General features: G+C 34.3%; 1 protein-coding gene across 1 annotated transcript in view; it reads right to left on the bottom strand.

Moving 5' to 3' along the window:
• LOC126970074 (ankyrin-2-like) overlaps window positions 1–23,392 on the bottom strand; it is a 105,155-nt gene that overhangs the window by 81,323 nt on the left and 440 nt on the right. The gene's annotated exons all lie outside the window — the stretch shown is intronic.

The following is a 23,392-nucleotide window of genomic DNA, read 5'->3' as shown; positions in this document are numbered from 1 at the left end:
TTAAATATATAGAAAGACAAATCACACTTTGCGAAACATTTAATTGATACCGGTCACTCACTCGGAAACAATAATAAGTTTAATATTTTACATACATGTGAAAAAGGATTTCGCTTGAATGTTTTAGAGCAATTAGAAATAATAAAATACAAAAATAACATGTTTTCATTGTTGAATGCACAAACAAATTTGGTCCCTTCACCATTGTTACGTATCTCTTCCGGGGGTAATATGTCACAACAGCTGACCAATCACAGCGCGTCATTTCATGGGACGAGGGTATACAAGAGCGGTTCCCGGCTCGTTTAATTCAGTCTCGTGTCAGAATGTGGCGAGTAAACATCTCCTGAGGATGCCTCGTGTAGAGGCGAAACACGTGTCGAATTGTTTTAAGGCGAAATATTGGCGGAATTAACACTAAAGAAAACTCATAACATTTGCACCAGTATTATAATATGCATAAAAGTTATTTCTATTTATAAAAATAAGTCTAAAAAAGTAACAAGTGAACCTAGGGTCCCTTTTGTTTTTATCAATATTTCAAACAATCGGACGCAAACATTTTCAGAGTTCAAATTGCAATCCCGTTCGTATTGAGATACGAATATAAAATGACTTCCTCTCATTGAAATTTTGTATTGTCCACCCATTGTAAGTTTATTTCTACATCTGTGGTAACAATGCTTGCTCTAAAAATAAAACCATGACTATATACTCCATTGAATGAATAGTGATAAGATTTTATTTTATTTTATGCTGAAAACAGAAATTTGATATAACAATATTATTTCTAAATCTTTGAACGCTAAGATATATAGTTTAGTTAATTAATTCACTATGTTTTCTTTTTTTACTGTATGTTTCGAAAATTATGAATTAATCTAAAAGAATGACTCTAAATAAATAGATTTCCAATTAGATTGTCCATACAGTTTTTATTATAATAATACGGGTTAAAGTGTGAAAGTGCAGTTTTATTGTAGTATGTCGATGACATTCTATATATTTGGAGCGTCATTGTAATAGGTACTTCGAATTGACATAGAACCTTCACGGCTTGAGATTTTTGAGTGAAACTTTTTTACACGGTACCTATGTAGTTCTTCTTTTAAAAAATGTGTTGATTATCGACTTTCAGTTGTTTTTTATTCAGCTTAGACACGATGAAAATTCGAGTGATATTTGAATACGAGTTCCGACGCGGAACTAATGCGGTAGAAAAAGCTCGCAATGTCACTGTTGCGTTTGGAGAGGGGACCGCTAATGAGCGCACTGTGCGATTTTGGTTTAAACACTTTCGTGATGGAAACTTTAATTTGAAGAACGAACCACGCGGAAAGTCGCCCACACAGGTGAATAGCAATGAATTGAAAGAGATGGTGGAAACTGATCCGAGCCAAACTATCTAGCCGAATTAGCGGCATGGTTTAACTTTACCTTACCAATAATATTGACTCATTTGAGATATCATGATTTGACTGATCTGCAGAAAGAAACTTGAGTTGAAACTTGTGTTGCCTTGTTGAATGGATACAGTAATGAAGGAATGATTGAATTGATTCGAATTGTGACATGCGATGAAAAGTGGATTCTTTACGATAATAACAGTCAAACGCCGCAACAGTGTCCCTAAGAAAAGCTTACCAATAAAAAGGTAATGATAACTGTTTGGTGGTCTCAGCATGGTGTTATTCTCTATAGCTTTCTCCGGTCTGGTCACGCAATAACGTCAGATGTCTACTGTGCCAAACTCCGAACAATGATAGCAAAACTAGCAGTGCAACAGCCCCGACTCATGAATCAATCTTCACCATTATTGCTCCATGATAACACGAGACCTCATACAGCACGAAAAACCGTTTTAACTCTAAAGGAACTGCAATTAGAAACCATTCGTCTCTCTCCGTATTCGACAGACCTTGCTCCAACGGTCTACCACTAATATTAGGAGTTAATCTATGAAATTGGCAAATTTTACTGAAAAATTGAATTTTTGTTTTTTTATTTAACATATTTATTTAATCAGAATTATATATAATATTTATCTATATTCGAGTTTCATCCCTGTTCGGGATAAAACTCATCCTACAATAACATTGCACCCGCAATGTTATTTCTCATCCCCAGTATAAAAATCCACTAGAAGCGTTCTTGCTATAAAGGGGCAGGAAATTACATTGAAGGGACAGAATGGCCCGTAAAGATAAAAGCTTCATTCTTGTGAATAAAATGGACCTAAGCAAACTTTACTGAAATGGACTTGAGATTCAAGTAGGAGAATAAACTTTAAGAAAATATAATGTTACTAACTTAACTGTTGCCTTTCATTAAATTCTTGTCTAAGTCGAGTTAGTAAGTCTTTTGTGGGGCGATGTATATGCTTCTCATTCCTATGTATTCCATTCCAGAAAATGTTCAAATTAATATTAATTACTTTCATAATGATACCACAGATTGGGAATGGAGCGACCGCCCTCAGGCTATTAAATATCGAGCGATTACCAATTCCGTGGCCATCTGTAGGGCAAAGCCAAATTGGCTTCGAAGAAGCTGGGCGACATTAATAGATATAAAGTATAATATATGTATTGCCGTGATACTTCAAGCCAGCCCACATTCTAGCGCTCTACAAAACGCAGGTCCGGCCACACATGGAGTATTGCTGTCATCTCTGGTCTGGCGCACCCCAGTATCAGCTCGATCTATTTGACCGCGTGCAACGTAGAGCAGCTCGAATTGTCGGGAACCCAGTGCTCTGTGAACGGCTGGATCACTTGGCGTTGCTTGGCTTGGCGCTTCATTGTGTCTTCTACCGTATTTATCACGGGGAGTGTTCCGAAGAGCTGTTTAACCTAATTCCTGCCACTGAATTCCACCTTTGCACGACACTCCACAAGTTAGGATATCATCCCCATTATCTGGATGTGTGGTGGTCCTCCACAGTGCGGTTTTCAAGGAGCTTTCTTCAACGTACTACAAAGCTATGGAATGAGTTTCCTTGTGCGGTGATTCCGTGACGAACGACATAGATACCTTCAAAAAAAGTGCGTACTCCTTCCTTAAAGGCCGGCAACGCTCCTGTGATTCCTCTGTTGTTGCAAGAGATTTTGGGCAGCGGTGATCACTTAACACCAGGTGACCCGTACGCTGGTTTGTCCTCCTATTCCATTAAATAAAATAATAAAAAAAATGTAATAAATTTCATTGTACGATATTACATTTCAACCATATTTTTTTATGAAAACAAAAAGCCCGCTGAATTTCTTACGCCCGTTCTTCTCAGGTCTGGGACAGTCTATTCTCAATGGGTGGTGGTAGTTCTTGACGATCAATAAGTGATTTGGAATCCGATTTTGAATAAAAATATATGCATTTGGATTTTTAACCTACTTCAAAAAAGGAGGAGGTTCTCAATTCGTCGGTATATTTTTTTTTCTTTTTTTTTATGTTTGTACCTCAAAACTTTGGACTGGGTGAACCTATTTTGATAATTCTTTTTTTATTTGAAAGCTGGTGCTTCCCGTGTGGTCCCATTGTATTTTGGTCTAGATCTGACAATGGCATCCATGAGAAAACCATAAAAGTCTTACATTTGCTGTACATACGTATAGCAAAGTGGATGGTAAATTTACGAATAACTCAATATCGCGCCCACCGATTTCGATGATTCTTTTTTATTGGAAAGGATATACTTCACAAATTCACTAAAAATAAAAAATATTTTTTTTTAACAAAAACTCAACCGACTTCAAAAACACTTTTCCAAAACAATAGATATAATATGCACTAAAAAGTATAAAAATAATTGCGTATTTTTATGCAATTACACGCGTACACCAGAAACATTTGCATCACTCAATCCATGTTTAAGCAATTTTGCGGTAAATTTAAAGAAGGTATCCACTATAAAATACTCATTAAATTTCTCATCCCAGCTTAAGAATAAGTTGGAATAAATGAGGCAGGCAATGAAAAGCCGTTGACGCCTTCTTTGTTGGCATAAAGGCTTGGTTCTTGGAAAAAAGAAAATACAAAGAAAAGCTTGTCGGCAATTCTAACTGTCTGTGTTTTACTTAAGAAAAACTTTTTATGGTACACATGTCTTGAACTTTTATGATTCTTTAACGTAAGGCTGGTTTTATTATTTTATCTTGTAACGACACTGATATAAACTTTTATGGATACTTTTGTTTAGCTGTCTTAAGATCTTATACCACATTTATCACTTGGAGCTTACGATGTAATTTTTTTGCGTGGGTAAACAATTTCACCATCAACCATCACATCAAATAGCAAAACAATGAAATGAATCCAGTTATATTTGGAGTTACACAGTAGTATATTCTTTGATTTGCAGTTTCATCACGTAACTTATAAGCGATATTATAATAAATTATTCCAAATTTAAATCATTTTGTCTTTATCTTACTTTTGTCTCTTCAGAAATGCATGATAGGGAGAAGTAATATTATACTTGGAGTAACTTTACATTGCGTTTATAGATAAGACAGATAATGTGGCTAGCGGCCGTTTTCAATAACGTATCTCTAGATACGGAACAACGCAAATGGACTTGGATCAGCCCCGATGGTGGCACTAAAAATGAGATCGACTTCATTATGTCGGCCAAAAGACAAATTTTCAATGATGTCTCCGTGATCAACTCAGTCAAAACTGGGAGTGATCACCGCTTAGTAAGAGGCACATTGAATATCAATCCAAAACTGGAGCGGTCTCGACTGGTGAAGTCTACGCTCCGACCCGCACCCATCCAGATCCAAAACCCCGAAAACTTTCAACTCGAATTGCAAAACCGCTTCGCATGCCTCGGTGACTGCGTATATGTGTACGAGTATAACAACAGGTTCGTGGCAACTGTTCAAACGGCTGGGTCTAAGTTCTTCAAGGCCAGCCGTTCAAAAAGAACCGGAAAAATCTCAGATTATACCCTCAAATTGATGGATGTAAGACGCCAAATGACCCTTTAGTCCCCGGACGATGCTTCGCAGTATAGGCAGCTAAATAGACAGATCTCCAAGTTATTGACTCGCGATATACGCCGCCACAATACACATTGTGTGAAAGCGGCCATAGAGCGTAACAAAGGCTCAAAAGTATTCGCACGAGATTTGTCTATCGGGCAGAGCCAACTGACAAAGCTGAAGACCGGTCGTTTCGTCTAAACCCGAACTTTTGAGGGAGGTCGAGAAGCTCTATGGACAGTTATACACGACCGCACGGGCACCTGTTACCAACAAGGATGAAGACCCAAGAGCCAAATTAACCTGACACTATACCGAAGATATCCCAGACGTAAGCCTGAACGAGATTAGTATGGTCCTAAAACAGCTTAAAAACAACAAGGCGCCGGGTGATGATGGAATTACAACTGAGCTTCTGATAGCTGGTGGTACCCCTGTACTTAAGACCCTCCAGAAACTATTCAACTCCGTCATCCTCGAGGGCAAACCGCCTCAAGCTCTCCATTTTATCAAGAGTACAATAAGACGATTTTATTTTCAAAAATCATAATCATATTTATTCGTGTTTTAAAACTCTAACAAGAATAAACTGTTACTATTAATTTATTATTCAAATTTTATTTTATTTTTGCTCAGCCTATAAGTAAGAGCCTACTTATACCGCTACGATCATTATAATGAATAAAAGTGCAATGAAAATGTCGTGTTTATTTGTTATTATTCACCCCTTTTATGAAATGGGGTCTCTTGTTACGACATGACACCGCAAGTTAGTGTTATTATAAGTTTTAATACGAAATATTAGGGGTTAAAGGATGATTCGAATGAAAATTCAAACATTTTATTTGTTATTGAAATGATAACTTCTTATGGGAGCGTAAATGCTTCGTAACGTAACGCGTTGCGGCGCCAGTCTGTCTGCTTTCTCTTTCTCTCACGTATACGGCAGCGGTTGGCAGGCTCCTCCTCTCTCACTCAAACCAATTGTTACTTTTATAGGATTAATTAATTATATTAATAAAGTACATCCATAAAATTCTAATGTACATATTCAAGAATTGTAACAACGAATAAAATAAAGAATTTTATTGATGAATAAACTTTCCTTACGTTATCATGTAAATATACATAAAATTTAAGTAATACCGAAGCTTTTCTCAAGTTGAAAATTTAAATATTAAATAGTTCAACTTAGATAACTATACGTTATCACTTCTGGGCGGGCGTCCCGAGACGCAAAAGTTTTATTTTTAAATATATATTTTATTTAATGGAAGTATTTAGCCTCTTTATGCTAATGATTTGATTTATTGATTTGATGCACACGGGTCAATATGCTAACTAATGCATGTTGCATCATTTTTAATGAGTAAAAAAAAAAGAGAAAGGTAAGATTTTTTTTTATGGAATAGGAGGACAAACGAGCGTACGGGTCACCTGGTGTTCAGTGATCACCGCCGCCCACATTCTCTTGCAACACCAGAGGAATCACAAGAGCGTTGCCGGCCTTTAAGGAAGGTGTACGCGCTTTTTTTGAAGGAGTAATTAATTCAATTGTCCTTTTAGGAGAGTTGGTTTCTACGGTCACATTTTATTTATCATTATTTACCTTATTGGCTGGTCTTGAGGCTTACTCTTCAAGTATAAGTAGCCTCTATGATAGCGATTAAACCAAAAAATGTAACCATAATGGAAGATCCGATCAGGAATCTAAACATTCACCCATACGTCCCTGAATAAACTGTATCTGTTTTATTAATAATCGCAATGTAAAGATACTCCTAGTTTAAATTACTTCTCCCTGTCATGTTATTGTGTAGTGACTAAGGTAAGATAAAGACAAAATGCCATAACGAACAAACATTAAATAAAGTTCTACCTGAGTATAAACCAAGAATATGCAAAGTGTTTATTGGGACGTTAAACGTTTCCCGCGTTTATTTGCAAGGCTATCATAATAATCATTCTATAATTGACAATTGACAGTAATGTCAGCGTCATAGTCAACATTTTGCATACCTATTCTACTTTGATTTGTTTACTCTCAGGTATAACTTTATACCAAGTCTATTTGTAAGGCCAAAAAAGATTTAAACTTGGAGTAACTTTGCTTCGCGTTTATTAGTAACACAGTACGAATAGGAAATAAGATCAAAAAGGGTTTGTAAGCTGTAATCGTGCCATTGTATAAAGGAAAATAGTCACGGCAGGACTGCAGAAATTACCGCGGTATAAGCCTTCCCAGCGTCGTCGGAAAATTGTATGCGAAAGTGTTGATTGAAGAGTTGTGAATGAAACAGACGAAAAAGTATGGGACACACAAGCGGGATTTAGAAAAGGAATGGGATGTACGGATCAGGTCTTTTCCTTGCGGTGCATAGCCGAAAAGTTTTTGGCCAAAAACCAGAAGTTTTATTGCGCGTTCGTAGATCTAGAAAAGGCCTATGATAGAGTGGTGAGGAATGAATTGTGGTCAGCATTGTCGCGAACGGTGTGAGCAATGTCCTCATACGAGCATTGCAATCTCTTTATAGAGATTCGAGTGCTTGTGTAAGGATAAACGGGGCATACACTGAATGGTTTAATATCGAAAAAGGTGTTAGACAGGGATGTGTAGCGTCACCGTGGCTGTTTAATCTGTTCATGAACAATTGCTTGAAAGATTTAAAAGAGAATGACAGTGGGTTGAGAATGAATGAGTTACTCGTCAAATGTTTTCTCTATGCTGATGACCAAGTATTACTTGCAGCTCCGGCCGAAGAGTTGCAGGAGATGGTAACTGCTATTAATGGAACTTTTGGTAGAAAGGGAAATTAAGATGAATGTAAAGAAGACGAAAGTGATGGTGTTTGAAAGAGATGAGGTAGTGACAGACTGTAATATGGAGCTTTGCACTCCTTTATGAACAGGTAAAAGGTGTCCAATAAGGCTTGTTTGGCTGTGCATGATGGGGTGTTGGTTCCAACACTCATGTACGGAAGTGAAAGTTGGGTATGGCAGAAAAAACATGAAAGCAGAATGAATGCAGTTGAGATGAGAGCGTTGAGAAGTATGATAGGAGTTAAAATTTGTGACAGGATAAGAAATAGTGAGATAAAGTAACGTTATGGTCTGAAAGAAGATGTTGTGAGAAAGGCATGCTGATGTGGTTTGGACAGGTCGAGAGAATGAATGAAGAACGATTGACGAAGAAAGCGTATAAGGCCAGTGTGAATGAAAGTCTTAGAAGACCTAGGCGGACGTTTCAAGATCAAATCAAGGACGTCTTGGAAAGAGGCCAGGTCAAGAGTACCCTAAACCGAAAAGCATGTATGAAAGGAATAATGAAAGTGGACGAAGCGAAACAAGTATGTAAGGATCGTAGCAAGTGGAAAGAAGTGGTCTCTGCCTACCCCTACGGGAAAGAGGCGTGATTATATGTATGTATGTATGTACTATTATAATGTGATCTCTGAATAGATATGATGGTCTATATTTCTGTGGCTTGGGATCAGAAAATGGCGACTTATAAAAGAATAACAAACCAAGCCAGAATTTAATGGTTACCATTGTTTTCATTTTAATTATGTAATATATATTATGACAGCCTGGGACTAGATTATGATTATTTTATTGCAATAGTAATGACAGTAAAATAGATATACATTAAAAAGTGCGCAAAAAAAAAGAATGCTGGCAGAGTTCTTCTCTCTCAGAGCGCCATTTGTTTCCGAAGCGGTAGTAGTGTCTTATAGAAATGACATCAAAAAGAATTGTAAAGGAATCAATTTTGAGAAAATAAATGGCTTTTATGCCATTTATTATAATACAAACCACGCATAATATGCCACTGTCAGTAATTACGTCATGGATGAAAATATGTCCTAATTTATTTTCATGTTAAACAAATATTAACCAAGTTTTAACAATGCGACACTCCCAACAATTTGGCACGATCCTACAAATGATGCCCTACATATATTTTTTTTTGTATTCTGAAATTAGTTAAAGTTTCAACGTTTCAAGCATAAACTATACGACTGGATCAAGAAAAAATACAATAAAGCAAGAAAGAATACATTATTTATGAGTCTGGTTTGTTTATATTTATACAAATAAAAAATATTTATTTTAGTTGTTCAACTTAATAAATATATATTTTATACTAGAATTTGTACAACTCTAAATCGATCCCTACATTTTATATAACAAAGCCCTCCGCCGCGTCAGTCTGTCTGTTCGTAATAAACTAAAAAACTACTGCATCGATTGTTATGTTGTTTTCACGAATGGATAGAATGGCTCTCGATACAATAACGATATTTGTTGGTGTGTCGGAAAAAGTAAGCCGTCTGGGAGCTTTCAAGGAAAACGCTGATGAAATCCTTTGAAATATAATTGTTGGAATTGTGTAACTTATATAGTAGTAGTATCTTATATATCTACAAAAAAATCCGCGATAACATATGTCTACCTCTTAAATTGAACATACTATATTCATTTTAATACTTTAAAAAATTGGCAATTGTGGAAGTATATATTTACATAAAATCATTCAAAATACCTATATATATTTTTTCTATTATTCAGCATCTGTCGTGTCAGATAGTATAATATAATCTATGAAAGAGAATATTCCTATTGAATTAAGTATTGCCATATCTATAATATAATTATATCTTAGATTAAGGGTTGGTCTCCGCTGTGCTCCAACTCGATACCGTACTACCTAAGAACAATAGCTTTTTTATTACGGCAACTATTAGATGCTTGTGTGCGGTGGCATCTTGCCACTCAATGGCAACTTTCAAATTTTGTAAGATACGCTTCGTGTTATTATTGAAATTAATAAAATACAAAATACTTACTGATGATATGTGATCCCAGAGTCTTTCTTATTTCTTTTAGTATTCTTTTAACAAAGTTCTACTACGCAACGCGGTATTTTAGTTTCAATTATTAGTAAAGTTTAACAGACCATGTGGCACGAGTACGCCCAATTGGGCGTAGTATTTAGTTGCCACAATTTGCGACTACGCCTGCTATCTATTTGGAGCGCAGCGGAGACCAATCCATAATCTAAGAATTACATTTTGTAACCATTTGTGTCATAAAACCTACATACTTTAATAATATCAAAAAATATGATTGTTTAAAAGTGACTTATGTGCAAATGACGTTTTAGTTGATTGATGGTCTCAATCGCCACGATAATTAGTAATATTTTCTATCGCTCGAAAGAAATGGGTTAAAACTTCCATTGATCACGTAAAGTTATTATTAAACCCGTATTTAAATACATGTTAAAATATTTTTTAACACAGTTCTTCGTCTAGTAACATCCAAGGAGATCAAATTCAAATTCAAAAACACTCTATTCATGTAGGTCACGGAAATGACACTTATGAATGTCAAAAAAAAATAAAAATATTGTTTCTTATTGAATTTACCGCTACTTCGTAAAGGGTTGAGCTAATGAGAAGAAGTAGCAAGAAACTCATTGCCACTCTTTTAAGATTTACATTTTAATTGTTTTACAAATCATTTCAATTACAACATATGCAAAGTGACGCAACAAAAACACTCAAATGTCAAAAACTGAAAGGCTTCATCAAATCCATAATAAGGTAATAAGAAATGATATAAGTGCTAATTCCTTGTGGGACGACTTTTGCTTACCTATAATATATACAAATGCTGACCCGGCAAATGTTGTTTTGCCCTTAAACAATTTGTATGCCCAGATCTAGACGTACAGGCTACAACGTACTACTACGTACGTCTCGTATACAAATAATTCAGTCAGACATTTAATTACATATGACAATTATACAAATGATTTAAGTTTTCTTTAGTATTAATTCCGCCAATATTTGTTTTAAAACAATTCGACACGTGTTTCGCCTCTACACGAGGCATCCTCAGGACGTGTTGTCTCGCCAAAATCTGGCACGAGACTGCAGTAACGCCTACTTCAATTTTTTTTTATTACATATGAAAATAACAATGAGCGGGCGCGGGGTATTTAATTTATATGACAAAACCTTAGATCATTGATATGTCTAGATAGACACTGACAGCTCTGAAAACGTCGAAAAATTGCAATCTCTTTATTATTAGTCGAAAAAATTGAGGTGGACTGTTAACCTCTATTTTGAGCAATGCACGCACACTCACACAAAGTGATATATAAAAATCGCGAGTGTAAGACGTAGCTTGTCACGCACACTAAAGTAATAAACCAAGTAAGACAAGAGCGAGATATTAATTTATATATTATAATATTAATTACTTCATTTATATGGCATTACATTTGCCGCGTCACTTAAGAAATATATTGATATTAGAAATACACAAATTAAATTTATTAACAAAATTAATGAACGATGCGGGACTTGAACCCGCGACCTCCCGCGTTCCGTGCTAGTGCTCTTCGACTAAGCCAACCGTTCGAGTGACGTATCGTTGATAAATCTTGTTCAACTCAGATTGTGGCTTCATGTACAGGATCTACTTTATGGTTGATAACCAACGCAACACCAATATCTGCATATTAGCAAATTAACTTGAGATGTCGCTCTTGCAAATCTAAGCAAATTGTTTTTTTTTAAAGTGATAACCCTCACTTCTGAGGTTGATTACACAAATTAATTAGAAACAATTATATACTTTAAAAAAATAACAAATTCTTAAGATTAGAAATAGATTGATATTGGAAAGAAAGACCCCAAGGTATCTAATGAACAATTGAACAAATCGGTTGGAAGCGATACCATGGCCGCCAGTGAAAGTAATCCTTAACAAGGATTGAAGGAAACCTTTTAAGTACTAAGACATTGTAGCCGGTTTTTAGGTTAAGGTCGCGACAATTAGAACAAGAGGGCTTTGTCTTCCTTTTAACCCTCTTTTCTGTTCGTTCAGTATCAAGCTGACGTCTTAAGGTTATACCTACTTATGTTTATAACTCCTTTGAAAGGGCCTGTTACTTACCTTGGATTAATGGCTAAAAATTTACGATGTGTGTCTAGTGTTAATATGAGACTGTTATGCATTATAAACACTCACCTGTATAAATACCACTGGACAGGCTGTTCCATAGTTTTGACAGCAAATTTTTTGTGCGTATTTGAAGCGCCACTCGCGAGTGTCTAGAGAACTAATTTTGACGTTTGAAGTATTATTGCATTTTGAATTAATTTCGTTCTTTTTCCCTGTTATTAATACATCAAGAATCAACGTAATAAAGTACACAATTTTTTTTTGTAAATAGTTTCCCACCATCTATCGATGTTTGTTGAGGTAGTCATCACTAGTTTTAGTAGCGCAGACTCTCGCCACATGGCCAACAGCGCCAATATGGTGAATATCAAACAGGCACAAAAGTACTTTGACAGCCGCCAGTTCAGAGGTATATGTAGGTATATTTGACGACCGATATAGCCGAATGGTTAGTGACCCTGACTACTAGAGGTCCCGGGTTTGAATCAAATATATGATGAATATGGATGTTTGTTTCCGAGTCATGGATGTTTATATTATGTATTTATGTATGTTTAAGTAAGTATATTGTATTAAATTTATCATTGTCTTGTACCCATTGTACAGGCTATGCCTAGTTTGGGGCAAGATAATTTGTGTAAAAGTGTGTCAATATTATATTATTATATTACATAGTAGAGGTCAGTGATTAAAAATCAAGTTAAAGAGTGGTGTAATGCGACGAACTGAACGAGACTGAGATTTACAGACCGTACTTAGACTTTGCTCAAACTTTATTTACGTAAAACTTAGCTGAGTGTGAGCTTAGACTGAGCAAAGTCTTAGTACGGTCTATAGATCGCAGCCTGATACTTAAGAAACGTCTTCGAAAATGGGTTGGATTGATGTGAGACTTCGACCGAAAAGGCGTCTTTTTCCGTAAAATATGCAGGCAGGAATGCTGTATGAAAATTCATTTATATCGTGGTTTATTAGTCATTTATACCTCGGGTCGCCTGTCAAATAAGTAAGGGGCCTGGATTACTCTGTTTTGTGTTGTTTTTTGGAACCCCATGGACCCATCATCTCCACCGAGTGATGCATATTTCGGCAGTTTCCGCCGCTAAACCTGCCGCCTTAGACATGTTTTCACTATGAATAATTCTAATTTAATGTTTAATTACAAATATTGTTTTAATTTCTAAATAGTAATAAAAACAATAATTTTCTCAGAATTGTATTTACATTTCATCATAAGGAAGCTCAATAGCAATTTTTTTTTATGTGCTCATACTTACTTTTGATATAATTCTCACAGCGCTTTCTAACAACGTCCGATCAGAGTCCGATCCGTACCCGTGAAAATACGGTCCGGTATAGTCGTAGAACTATTTCTATGGCAGTTTTCGCACTAGATCTGGCTTCCGTCATCCGATTTCTTTCCCTCAACCGTTAATCTTCGGAGAAGATTATTGAGTAACCGACGTAGCTATAGTATTATTTGTATGAACGCTCGCGTCCTGCGTCCGAACCAAATCCGAGATTCCGAGCTGCTTTAGAGCACAGAGACAACGGGGCGGTAAGATAAGTAGCTGGGGGGCGCAGCAGGCATCCAGATAGTTCATATGCTTGTTCAGTTCAATTTTTCTGCCTACTTAACCAGCCAGCTAAACGTTTAATATTAGCCAGCGAAATAACGTGGCTAGTTGGTAAAATCGGCTAAATGATGTACTAATTGGCGTCCAGAAATTGACGCCGATTAAAAGGACATGACCAACGACGTGAATGCTCTGCTGTGGCTCCCCGTAAAATGCCGTATGCCGAAAAATGACCCCTCAATTGCTAGGATTAGAGCTTAAGCAATAACCGAATTCGGTCCAAGATTTCTAGATCTGTATGTTCATGGATACGGATCGGACTCTGATCGGACGTAGTGCGAAAGCGGTCTTACGCTTGCGCAAACGGATAATTATCATAAATCTTTGTAGTGCTTTGTCTTTCGACTTGCTTCTCATAAATCAATACTAAAGACTAAAGGAGAACTGAAGCTTATCTTGCCTCTTTATATTCCTCATGATTCTGGCTAAAATAAACGAAGAGAAATGTTTAAATCCATCTGGCAAATGCAGAGATTAGTGCGCTCAAACAAACAAACAAAAAACTTCAGCTTTATAATATTAGATAAAGTTACAGACATTATATCTCAAAATTAAATCAAATCAAATCATCTTTATTTACAGGATAAAGTAACATGTTGTTGTTGGTTTAGTAATAATTAATAAGTGCTCTTATACTAACCGATAACGCATATCTATATATATATATATATATATATATATATTATATATATATATATATATCTATATATCTATATATATAGTTCGTTAGTCTCGCTAAAACTCGAGAACGGCTGAAACGATTTGGCTAATTTTGGTCTTGAATTATTTGTGGAAGTCCAGGGAATGTTTAAAAGGTTTGAATAAACATGAAAATTCTCGGATTCAAATAAAAACAACAATTTTGATTTTCCTTTGACGTGTCCCCCGTCGTTCAGAAATCAAATAAAAATAATAGTATAAAATGAATAACTAAGAAGGTAAAATAAACTTCCTTAAAACACGGGTAACATTTATTAAAGTTAATTTTGTACAAAAGTTTAGGTCTTTTATTTATCGATTTAGGCAGTATGAAGTCTGCCGGGTCAGCTAGTATTGTATATATATTGTAATACAAATTTAGTTTTATTTTGAAATTCTGTTATCTTTTCCTTGACATTATGAAGTATTGATATAAATTGATTCAAAAACGAATCCTTCAAATTGGAACCTAGAGGTGACACAGAGTTATTACATTGGAAACATGCCAGCTCCATTTAGCCTTTATCCTGAAAGTAGGGCTTTGGCTCAATTTTTAGTATTGAGGTCGTGAAGTATTGTTGGTCGGAACTAAGTCGGAGGGTGAAACTTTGTTATACATACATAAGAGGCTCAAAAGGAAAAGGGGTGATTTCGGACTTCCCAACAAAGGCATTTATATAATGAAAAGTAAGTAAGTAAATTAGGAATAAAATGTATAAAAAGATTAGGTTTATAGGGAGCTTTATTGACATCAATTGCGTGAATATTTTAGTAACAGATATTGGTAAAGAGTAATTTAGAAAACACCTTAAAATGCACCTAATGCTTTTTATAATAGTTTTTTTTTATCAAACTATTCGTAAATTAAAATTATTGAAAATTTCGTTCTACTATTTAGTTTGCTTTTATATTATAGCGTATTATAAAGTTTAATAAATCAAAACTGATTTTTATGATCTATATTAAATAAATGACAAGAACTACAACGACAATATGTCTGTATGTATATATGCAAATCGCCTTCAGAAATAAAGAAAAATTACATGTTTAGATCACTAGAATCTCAAATGTTTGCAAGAAATTTTTGAGCTTAAAAGAAATTATCGACTTATCGATAAAAAGTGATGGATGTCGATATACTAGTATACTACCATCATTGACCCACGCAAGTTAAACTTTACAAATAGGATAAATTCCAACAGTTCACGTCAAACAGGAATGGAGAGAAGTATAATGAAAATTAAAAGAATTCATGAAATATCTCATGAAGTGGCGATGGTCACATACAGATAATGGACTCGCAGGACATCACGTTGTGAAGGGCTACTAATGTTGCATCTCAATATATTTTTGATAATGTTCTTAATATTCATAAGCACATTAACGAAATTCCTAGAAAACTGCAACAATCATAATGTTTACACAAGGAACAAACAAACTTCTTATTAGTAGTTTAAGTCGAGTTTGTAAGTCTTTTATTGGGCGATGTATATTTAAAACATGATCCCGAAAATGCATAAAACAAATGTATTACCAAATTAAAAGGAATTATTTAAAAAAGTTTGTGTGGTAAAGGTTTCTATAACATAAATGATTATCTTAATGATACCACAGACTGAGAATAGAACAACGCCCTTAAGCTATTTTTTACAACCTGGCTACATTTTTAAAATACTCACATTTTCTAATTTAAATTTAATGTAGTTTTTAACGTTCAATAAGTGAATTAAAATTCTATTTTGAATAAAAATATATGAATTTGAACCAAGAAGGAGGGGTTGCCCACCAACCCGATGTTTTGAAGATATTATAATACAAGTGGCTGGCGAACAGACACTGTAAAGAATAGGGATACTTGAAGATCTCTAGAGGAGCCCTTCACTTTTAGGAGCTGGGGGTTCTTACTAGCGTGGAATTTTAAAATACAATTTATAGGTAGAATATTGTATTGAAATTAAGATGTTGGTATTTAAAGAAAATGTTCAAATGATTTACATTTGCAAGAAATAAATTTCATAAATTTTCCAAAATTGATTCCTTTAGAATTCTTTTTGGTGTCATTTCTACTATATCCGTACTAAATACTACTAACGTTTCGGAAACAAATGGCGCTCTTTGCACTCTTTTTAATGAAATATTCCATGTCATTGCTATTGCTATAAAATAATCATAATCTAGCCTCGGGCTGTCCGATCACTTAGATTTTCTGCTGTGGAGTATTAGGATTTACGACGGAGCCTTTTTTAATAAAACATTTAGATTTATTTGTAGATAATGAATGCTTGAACAGTGGCTGGGACTTTATTATAAAAGTGTATACATTTACCCTTAAAGTTATTATGTATCTTATAAAGTCTACTAGAATTAGTAACAAGCAATCCCTTATTTCTAGTATTATAATGAGGCTTTTGAGGGTGTTGTACCCAAAGGGTAAAAGCAGAACTCTATTACTCAGACTCCGCTATCAGTCCGTCTGTCTGTCACCAGACTGTATCTCATTAACCGTCATAGTTAGACAGTTGAAATTTTCACAGATGATGGATTTCCGTTGCTGCTAAAAAAATAGACATGATATTTTTGCCGTTTTCATAGATAATGATACGAAACCCTTCGTGCGCGAGTCCGACTCACACTTGGCAGGTTTTTTATTTACAATTAAATAAACATTTAAAAATGTATTAAAACTTACAATAAATATATAAATTATAACTCTGTCTTAATAACGCTAATAAGTATTGCTCCGATTTGAGCAAACTTTATCCGAGCGAATGTTAAAATGCAGAGCGTGACAGCTGAGTTTCATTCAATACCCACAAAATGAACAGCGTGACTAAGGAAGTTATCACTTCAAAAAGGAGTAAAATATTGTACTCTCATTTTAATTTATTTAGGTCATTGCGTGACATGAACATAATTTGCTTGTCATTTTAGTTTCGTGCTTAAAAAGGTCAGTCAATTCATTATTACTAGATCACTTTTCCATGCCACCAATAACGTTCTATACACATAATATAAGGACATATCATTCGCAGTCTGATAATGGAACGAAAATGTGCTTAAAGACAATATAAGCACACTTTTCTATTTAGTCGCATGTCAACCGCCACTGTCCGAATTGGGTTCTAAATTCAACAAACGTCACCTGAACTGAATAAATAATTTATATTAATGCTTATTAACCAAGAATAATTAATTTTTTTAACACAAAACAACTGCCTTCAAAATACTATTCCCAAACAATGGATATAATGTGCACTAAAAAGTATTAAAATAATTGCGTATTTTTATGCAATCTAATTAATTAATCTTATTCTAGTTATGATTATTGTAATTTTTGGAATCAGTGTCCTTCCGCTGCAACCCGCTCTCGCCTCTCGTCTCCTCACGACTGAAGCACATCTCACCTAAAACTATGTATGTAGTCACAAACCTATCTTGGATGACACCGACTCCAAAAATTACAATAATCGTAATCATTTTATGATTTTTAGTAAATTTTAAGTACATTAACTAACAATTTGTCTAAATATGTGTAAATATACTAAATTTTTCATTGCAGCAATGAACGAAAGTACTTTGCAATTTGATTACAGACAGTGTTCCGTTACTTTGTCATGGATTCCGTAATCAGAACCTAAACAAACTCTCACCAAACTATCTTTGAAGTATATGTTTTAAAAGAAGAATCATCGAAATCGGTTGGCGTGATGTTGAGTTATTCGTAAATTATTCATCCACTTTGCTATACGTATGTATAGCAAAATTTAAGACTTTTATGGTTTTCTCGGGAAGCACCAGCTTTCAAATAAAATGGAATTATCAAAATCGGTTCACCTAGTGGAAAGTTTTGAGGTAACAAACATAAAAAAAACCCGACGAATTGAGTACCTTCTCCTTTTTTGAAGTCGGTTAAAAACCCCTTTACTTAATAAGAGTGTATTTGAGTTGACATTTCCAGTGTAATTTATAACTAATTACTACGTTTTTAGCTTGATATTAGCTTGATCTGTATCAGCTATGTAATGTGTAACGTAATGTGTGGACACGATTTTTAAAATGTCGGTTTGAATTGAAAATGATACAATAATAATAAGAATAAATTTATTTAAATCGACATTTAACATAATATGCATTATCATTAAATTACGAGAAGTTTTAAGATTTTACAATGCTTATATATATGTATTGTGAATTTTGTTGTTGGGCTAACCACTCTCGTTGATGTTTAAATTCATTTTTCAAAACCGATTCCATCGCTACAAATGTAAGGCGAACCGGCGCCTGCTAATTGAATCGGCGACTCGCTTGGCTGCGTTTCCGAGAATGGAAATGAATTTACCCATTTCTCCGAATATACACAGAACTCGATAACTTTTTACCCATGCCCATTTGTCTTCATTACAGGTTTTTTTTATGCCGTAAACAGAGTTTGAAATATTTTTATGTAGTGGATAGGCTGAATTTTTAGCAAAGCTTAAGCAAATTTAGAACCGATTTATAGGCGTTTAAAGCGATTTTGATATTTACAAAAAAGTTATCAATCAATGTAAAATCATACCGAAAATATCATAGAATAAAGTGTGAGTGATGAAAATGACCAAAAATTGTTACTGGAACTTTTAGGTGTTAAGTATTATAGAGTACATACTTAAGGGGATAAATTTTTGGTTTGCTCGCTTGTTTTGAACATTTGCCGAACCGGTACGAGTTAGTGTTAAGCTTAGTCTTAAGATAGAGCGTACTCAGACTATACTTACGTAAAACTTATCTGAGTTTAAGCTTAGCATAATCTTTGATTGCGTTTTTATTGTCATTTGACAACTGAACTAAAAATATAAGGCATTTATTTTCTAAAATTCCTTGATGTATTGATATAATGTATTACGAAATTCAAAAGAATTGTTAAAAAACTTTAGTGTGGTAAAGGTTACTATAACATAAATTATTTTCTTAATGATACCACAGACAGGGAATGGAGCGACCGCCCTCAGGCTGTTAAATAATAAGTTTTATTGTATCATTAGCTACATATAGAATAGAATTGGAACTTGTGGACACTACGGCCTTCTTGGGTATTGCGTTAGATAAAAAGCTTCAGTGGGGTCCATATTGTCCATCTAGCAGATAGGCTCAGCTCTGCGGCATATGCCGTTAGAAATATTAGAGAGTAGACGAATGTTGCGACAGCTAGATTAGTGTACTTCAGTTATTTTCACAGCATCATGACGTACGGTATTTTACTATGGGGTCATGCTGCTGAAATTCATTTAGTGCTTGCTCTGCAAAAGAGAGCTGTTCGGACTATATATCAGCTTGGTTATAGACAGTCTCTCAAAGAAAAATTTAAAGAAATAAATATAATGACTGTTCATTGTCAGTACATTTATGAAAATTTAATATACGTTTAAAAAATCGTCACCTTTTTGCTCTTAATAGTGATTTTATTTATTATAACAATAGAAATAAGGGATTGCTTGTAACTAATTCTAGTAGGCTTCATAAGATACATAATAGCTTTAAGAGTAAATGTATACACTACTGTAATAAAGTCCCAGCCACTGTTCAGGCATTATCCATAAATAAATTTAAATTTTTTATAAAAAAATGGCTATGTCCTAAATTCTATTACTCCACAGCTAAATATCTAAATGATCGGACAACCTGGGACTAGATTGTGATTATTTTATAGCGATGGAAATGACTGTACAATATTGTATATTTTTATTGAAAAGAGCACAAAAAAGAATGCTGGGAGAGTTTCTTGCTCCACTTCTTCTCTCTCAGAGCGCCATTTGTTTCCGATGTGGTAGTAATATCTATTATATTAGAAATGACATCAAAAAGAATTCTAAAGGAATCAATTTTGAGAAAATAAATGCCTTTTATGCCTTTTAGAATCTTATAAGACAGCTTTCAGCTTTAGGATTGGGATAACAAAAATAAACAGACACATATGAGTGTAATTTAAGAATAATAATAATAAAATTGACACTATTACACAAATTATCTTGCCCCAAATTACGCATATCCTGTTCAATAAGTTTCAAGCCAGCGAGCGATATATCTAATAAGATATAATATTTAAACATAAATAAACACAAATAAACACCCATCACTCACACAAACATATTTGCACCTATCGGTATTCAGACCCTGGACCTCTAGCTCAATCCGCAGGGTTACTAACAACTGTGCTATTTGGGTCGTCAGGTATTTACATCATTATACCAAACAAAAAAGGCGCTGCCAGGGGTACAAAAAGATAAGAATGATGGAATAATTTCCAAGTTTTTCGGAGGATGAATATGGGATCAAACTCAAAATTTTATTATAGTCAGTGGAGTAGTTAATACGTGAAACCCTTCCTTACAACAAATAAACTCACATTCGAATTTATAACATTAATGAGGATAACTCAGCTTAAACCTATATTAGGTATGGAGCTGTTTTGTCCCTTTCTGCCAATTTAAAATAACGTTAGACAGAAGGAACCGAAACAGTTTGATCGGTAAGATAAAACGGCTAAGCCGTAAAGCATGTAAAAAACATTTATAATCTAATATATAAAATTCTCATGTCATGGTGTTAAACTTTGAACTCCTCCGAAACGGCTTGACCGATTCTAATGAAATTTTGAGTGCATATTGGGTAGGTCTGAGAATCGGACATCTATTTTCCATCCCCCAAAATGTTAAGGGTGGTCCACACGATTTTTTTTTAATTTTTTTACATTTTTTTTTAAATTTGCTTGATTATGAGTCAGCATTAAAAATACATACAACTTCAAATTTTCATCCATCTAAGATCAACAGTTACTTTTGAATCGCGATTTTAATATCGGCAATACAACGTTTGCTGGGTCAGCTTGTATTAGTATAAAACACACTCAATAAATCCCCTAGCTGGTTGTATGCCAGTTCTATAAAAATCAATACCATGTCTAAAAGGATTAAAATGCACGCGACAATCTATACTTGCGTGATACGTGTCAAAGATTAAACAAAAAACCTTTCAAGTGCCTAATTCTAATGGGTCAGATAATTAAAGCGTGGAGCGCATAATACTATAATGCATTTTTAATGAACAGTGTTTTCAAATTTTCAAAATTTGTAAAAATCGTTTATAATGATTAAACAATTATTGATTTAAACTTTGATTTATTTTTCTCTTTTTAACCGACATAAACTTAATTGAGCCTTAAATTCGACGTTCTAACGTTAACAATCAAACAATTATTAGAGTGCAAACTTCTTAATTTTTCTAAGTTTTATTTTTACTTTTTAATAAGTTAATTATTTTAGAGCATAATGTGCATGTTTCATCATATTTTACTCGATCTCTTCTTATACCATTTATGTGTCATATTGCTTACTAGCTGTTGCCCACGACGTCTTTCGTGTAGACTAGACTATCAATCAGCAAAAAGCTTTGCTTGTATCAAGCGTGAAGATAATAATATATAAACTATATACTGTCCCGATCTCTTGTAAATATTCATGCAACATTAGAATTAAATCTATTCAGAAGTTCTTTACGTTTTTCCAGACAAACAGACAAAAATCACGCGGAGTGACACACGATTGCCCGCGTCACAACTTGTAAGCGCTATATTATAAGCATATCGCATATGTTTATATTTGTGGGTTAGATTAAACTTAGTTTTCAAAAATACAAAAAAAATACCGACTTTGATCTTATCCATAACATTCTGAATGAAGTTGGTGGTTATTACAACCTGATAATAATTACGTTTCCTATTGATATAATAGATATATTTATCTTAAAAATGTTGTGGAAACATTCTATTTTTCATAGTTACCTAGTTGCAATGGAAATGCGTACCCAATTGTTTTACTATAAATGTGATCTTCTTTGAGGTACATTCACGCAAAATTAACTGAAAGTACTGGAAAATAACAAAATAACGTAATTAATATTAATATTTATAATAATGTTATAAATTTCGTTTAAGGTACAACTAATATATCCTAGTAATTTTACGTATCTGAAATTGCATTGTATCTTCCTCACTTTTATACAGAATTAGTCCCAGTATAGTTGTGTAGCTATAGATATAGGAATTAATTTCAGCAGCATGTCGATAACGCTACTATCGTCATGTTTCCCTTCCTGAGTTTTTAATACGCGCCATGTTATTTATGGAATAAGGCTGTAGGAAGAGCCTGTGAATTCTCTCTCTCTTCTCTCAGCTATTCTTAACTAGATTGGTGTAATCCTCTTTCAGATTGTTCTGTTTAGCCAGCATCCACTCGATTTTTCTGAGATCATCCTTCCCCTAGCTCTCTTTTAGCCCCAAAGCCCCAAGCCTCAATTCTAGGATAATTTTGCCCCATGAGCCATGTTTCCTGGTTATGTATCCTGGCCACGCATCCTGCCAGTTCAAACTTTCCACTGATTTAATGACATCGGTTACTTTTCTTTGTTCCCTAAGCCAGATGTGTCTTTGCGGTCTCTCAGCTTTTTTCCATTTCTACGATTTTTCTTCTATTTACTCTCTTTTCTCCTTTGTCAGTACCCAGGTTTCCATTTCATTGTTACACTGGTCCAACAATCTAGCTATCTATTCAGGTTTTTTATTCATTTCTTAATTAGAAAATTTGAAAGCAAGTTCAGTTATTTGATGGCAACCCACATGAGACTTATTCAGGGCCTAAGAGATACCTAACGATAAGTGGTCTCTACTACACAGTAGTAAAGTTATCACTTTATTAACAAAAATTATCGACTGGAATTTCATTGGTTTTTGAGGTAATTAAAAAAAACTACATTACCTACTGACACTCAATCAAATATAAATAATATGATTTCAGTAAAATTAATACAAAATAATAAAATATGCGTTGTATCGAAGAACTTATTTTAAATTGATTCTAAATGTTAAGAATTCAACTCTATGTAGTAGACAAAGGAATTGACAGTTACGAGTTCAAGTTATTCGCATCGATAATTCCTAAACTAACTACATATAATTGGAATTCAAAATATTTATCCTGCTTAATAAACTTGCTAAACAAAGACTTTGAATAAAACGTATTGATACTTACGTAAGGTGAACTTTGGTAAGAGTGTCCTTGA

The sequence above is a fragment of the Leptidea sinapis genome, chromosome 20 (genome assembly GCF_905404315.1).
Source record: "Leptidea sinapis chromosome 20, ilLepSina1.1, whole genome shotgun sequence".
Lineage (NCBI taxonomy): Eukaryota > Metazoa > Arthropoda > Insecta > Lepidoptera > Pieridae > Leptidea > Leptidea sinapis.
This window is presented reverse-complemented; position numbering and strand designations above follow the sequence as displayed.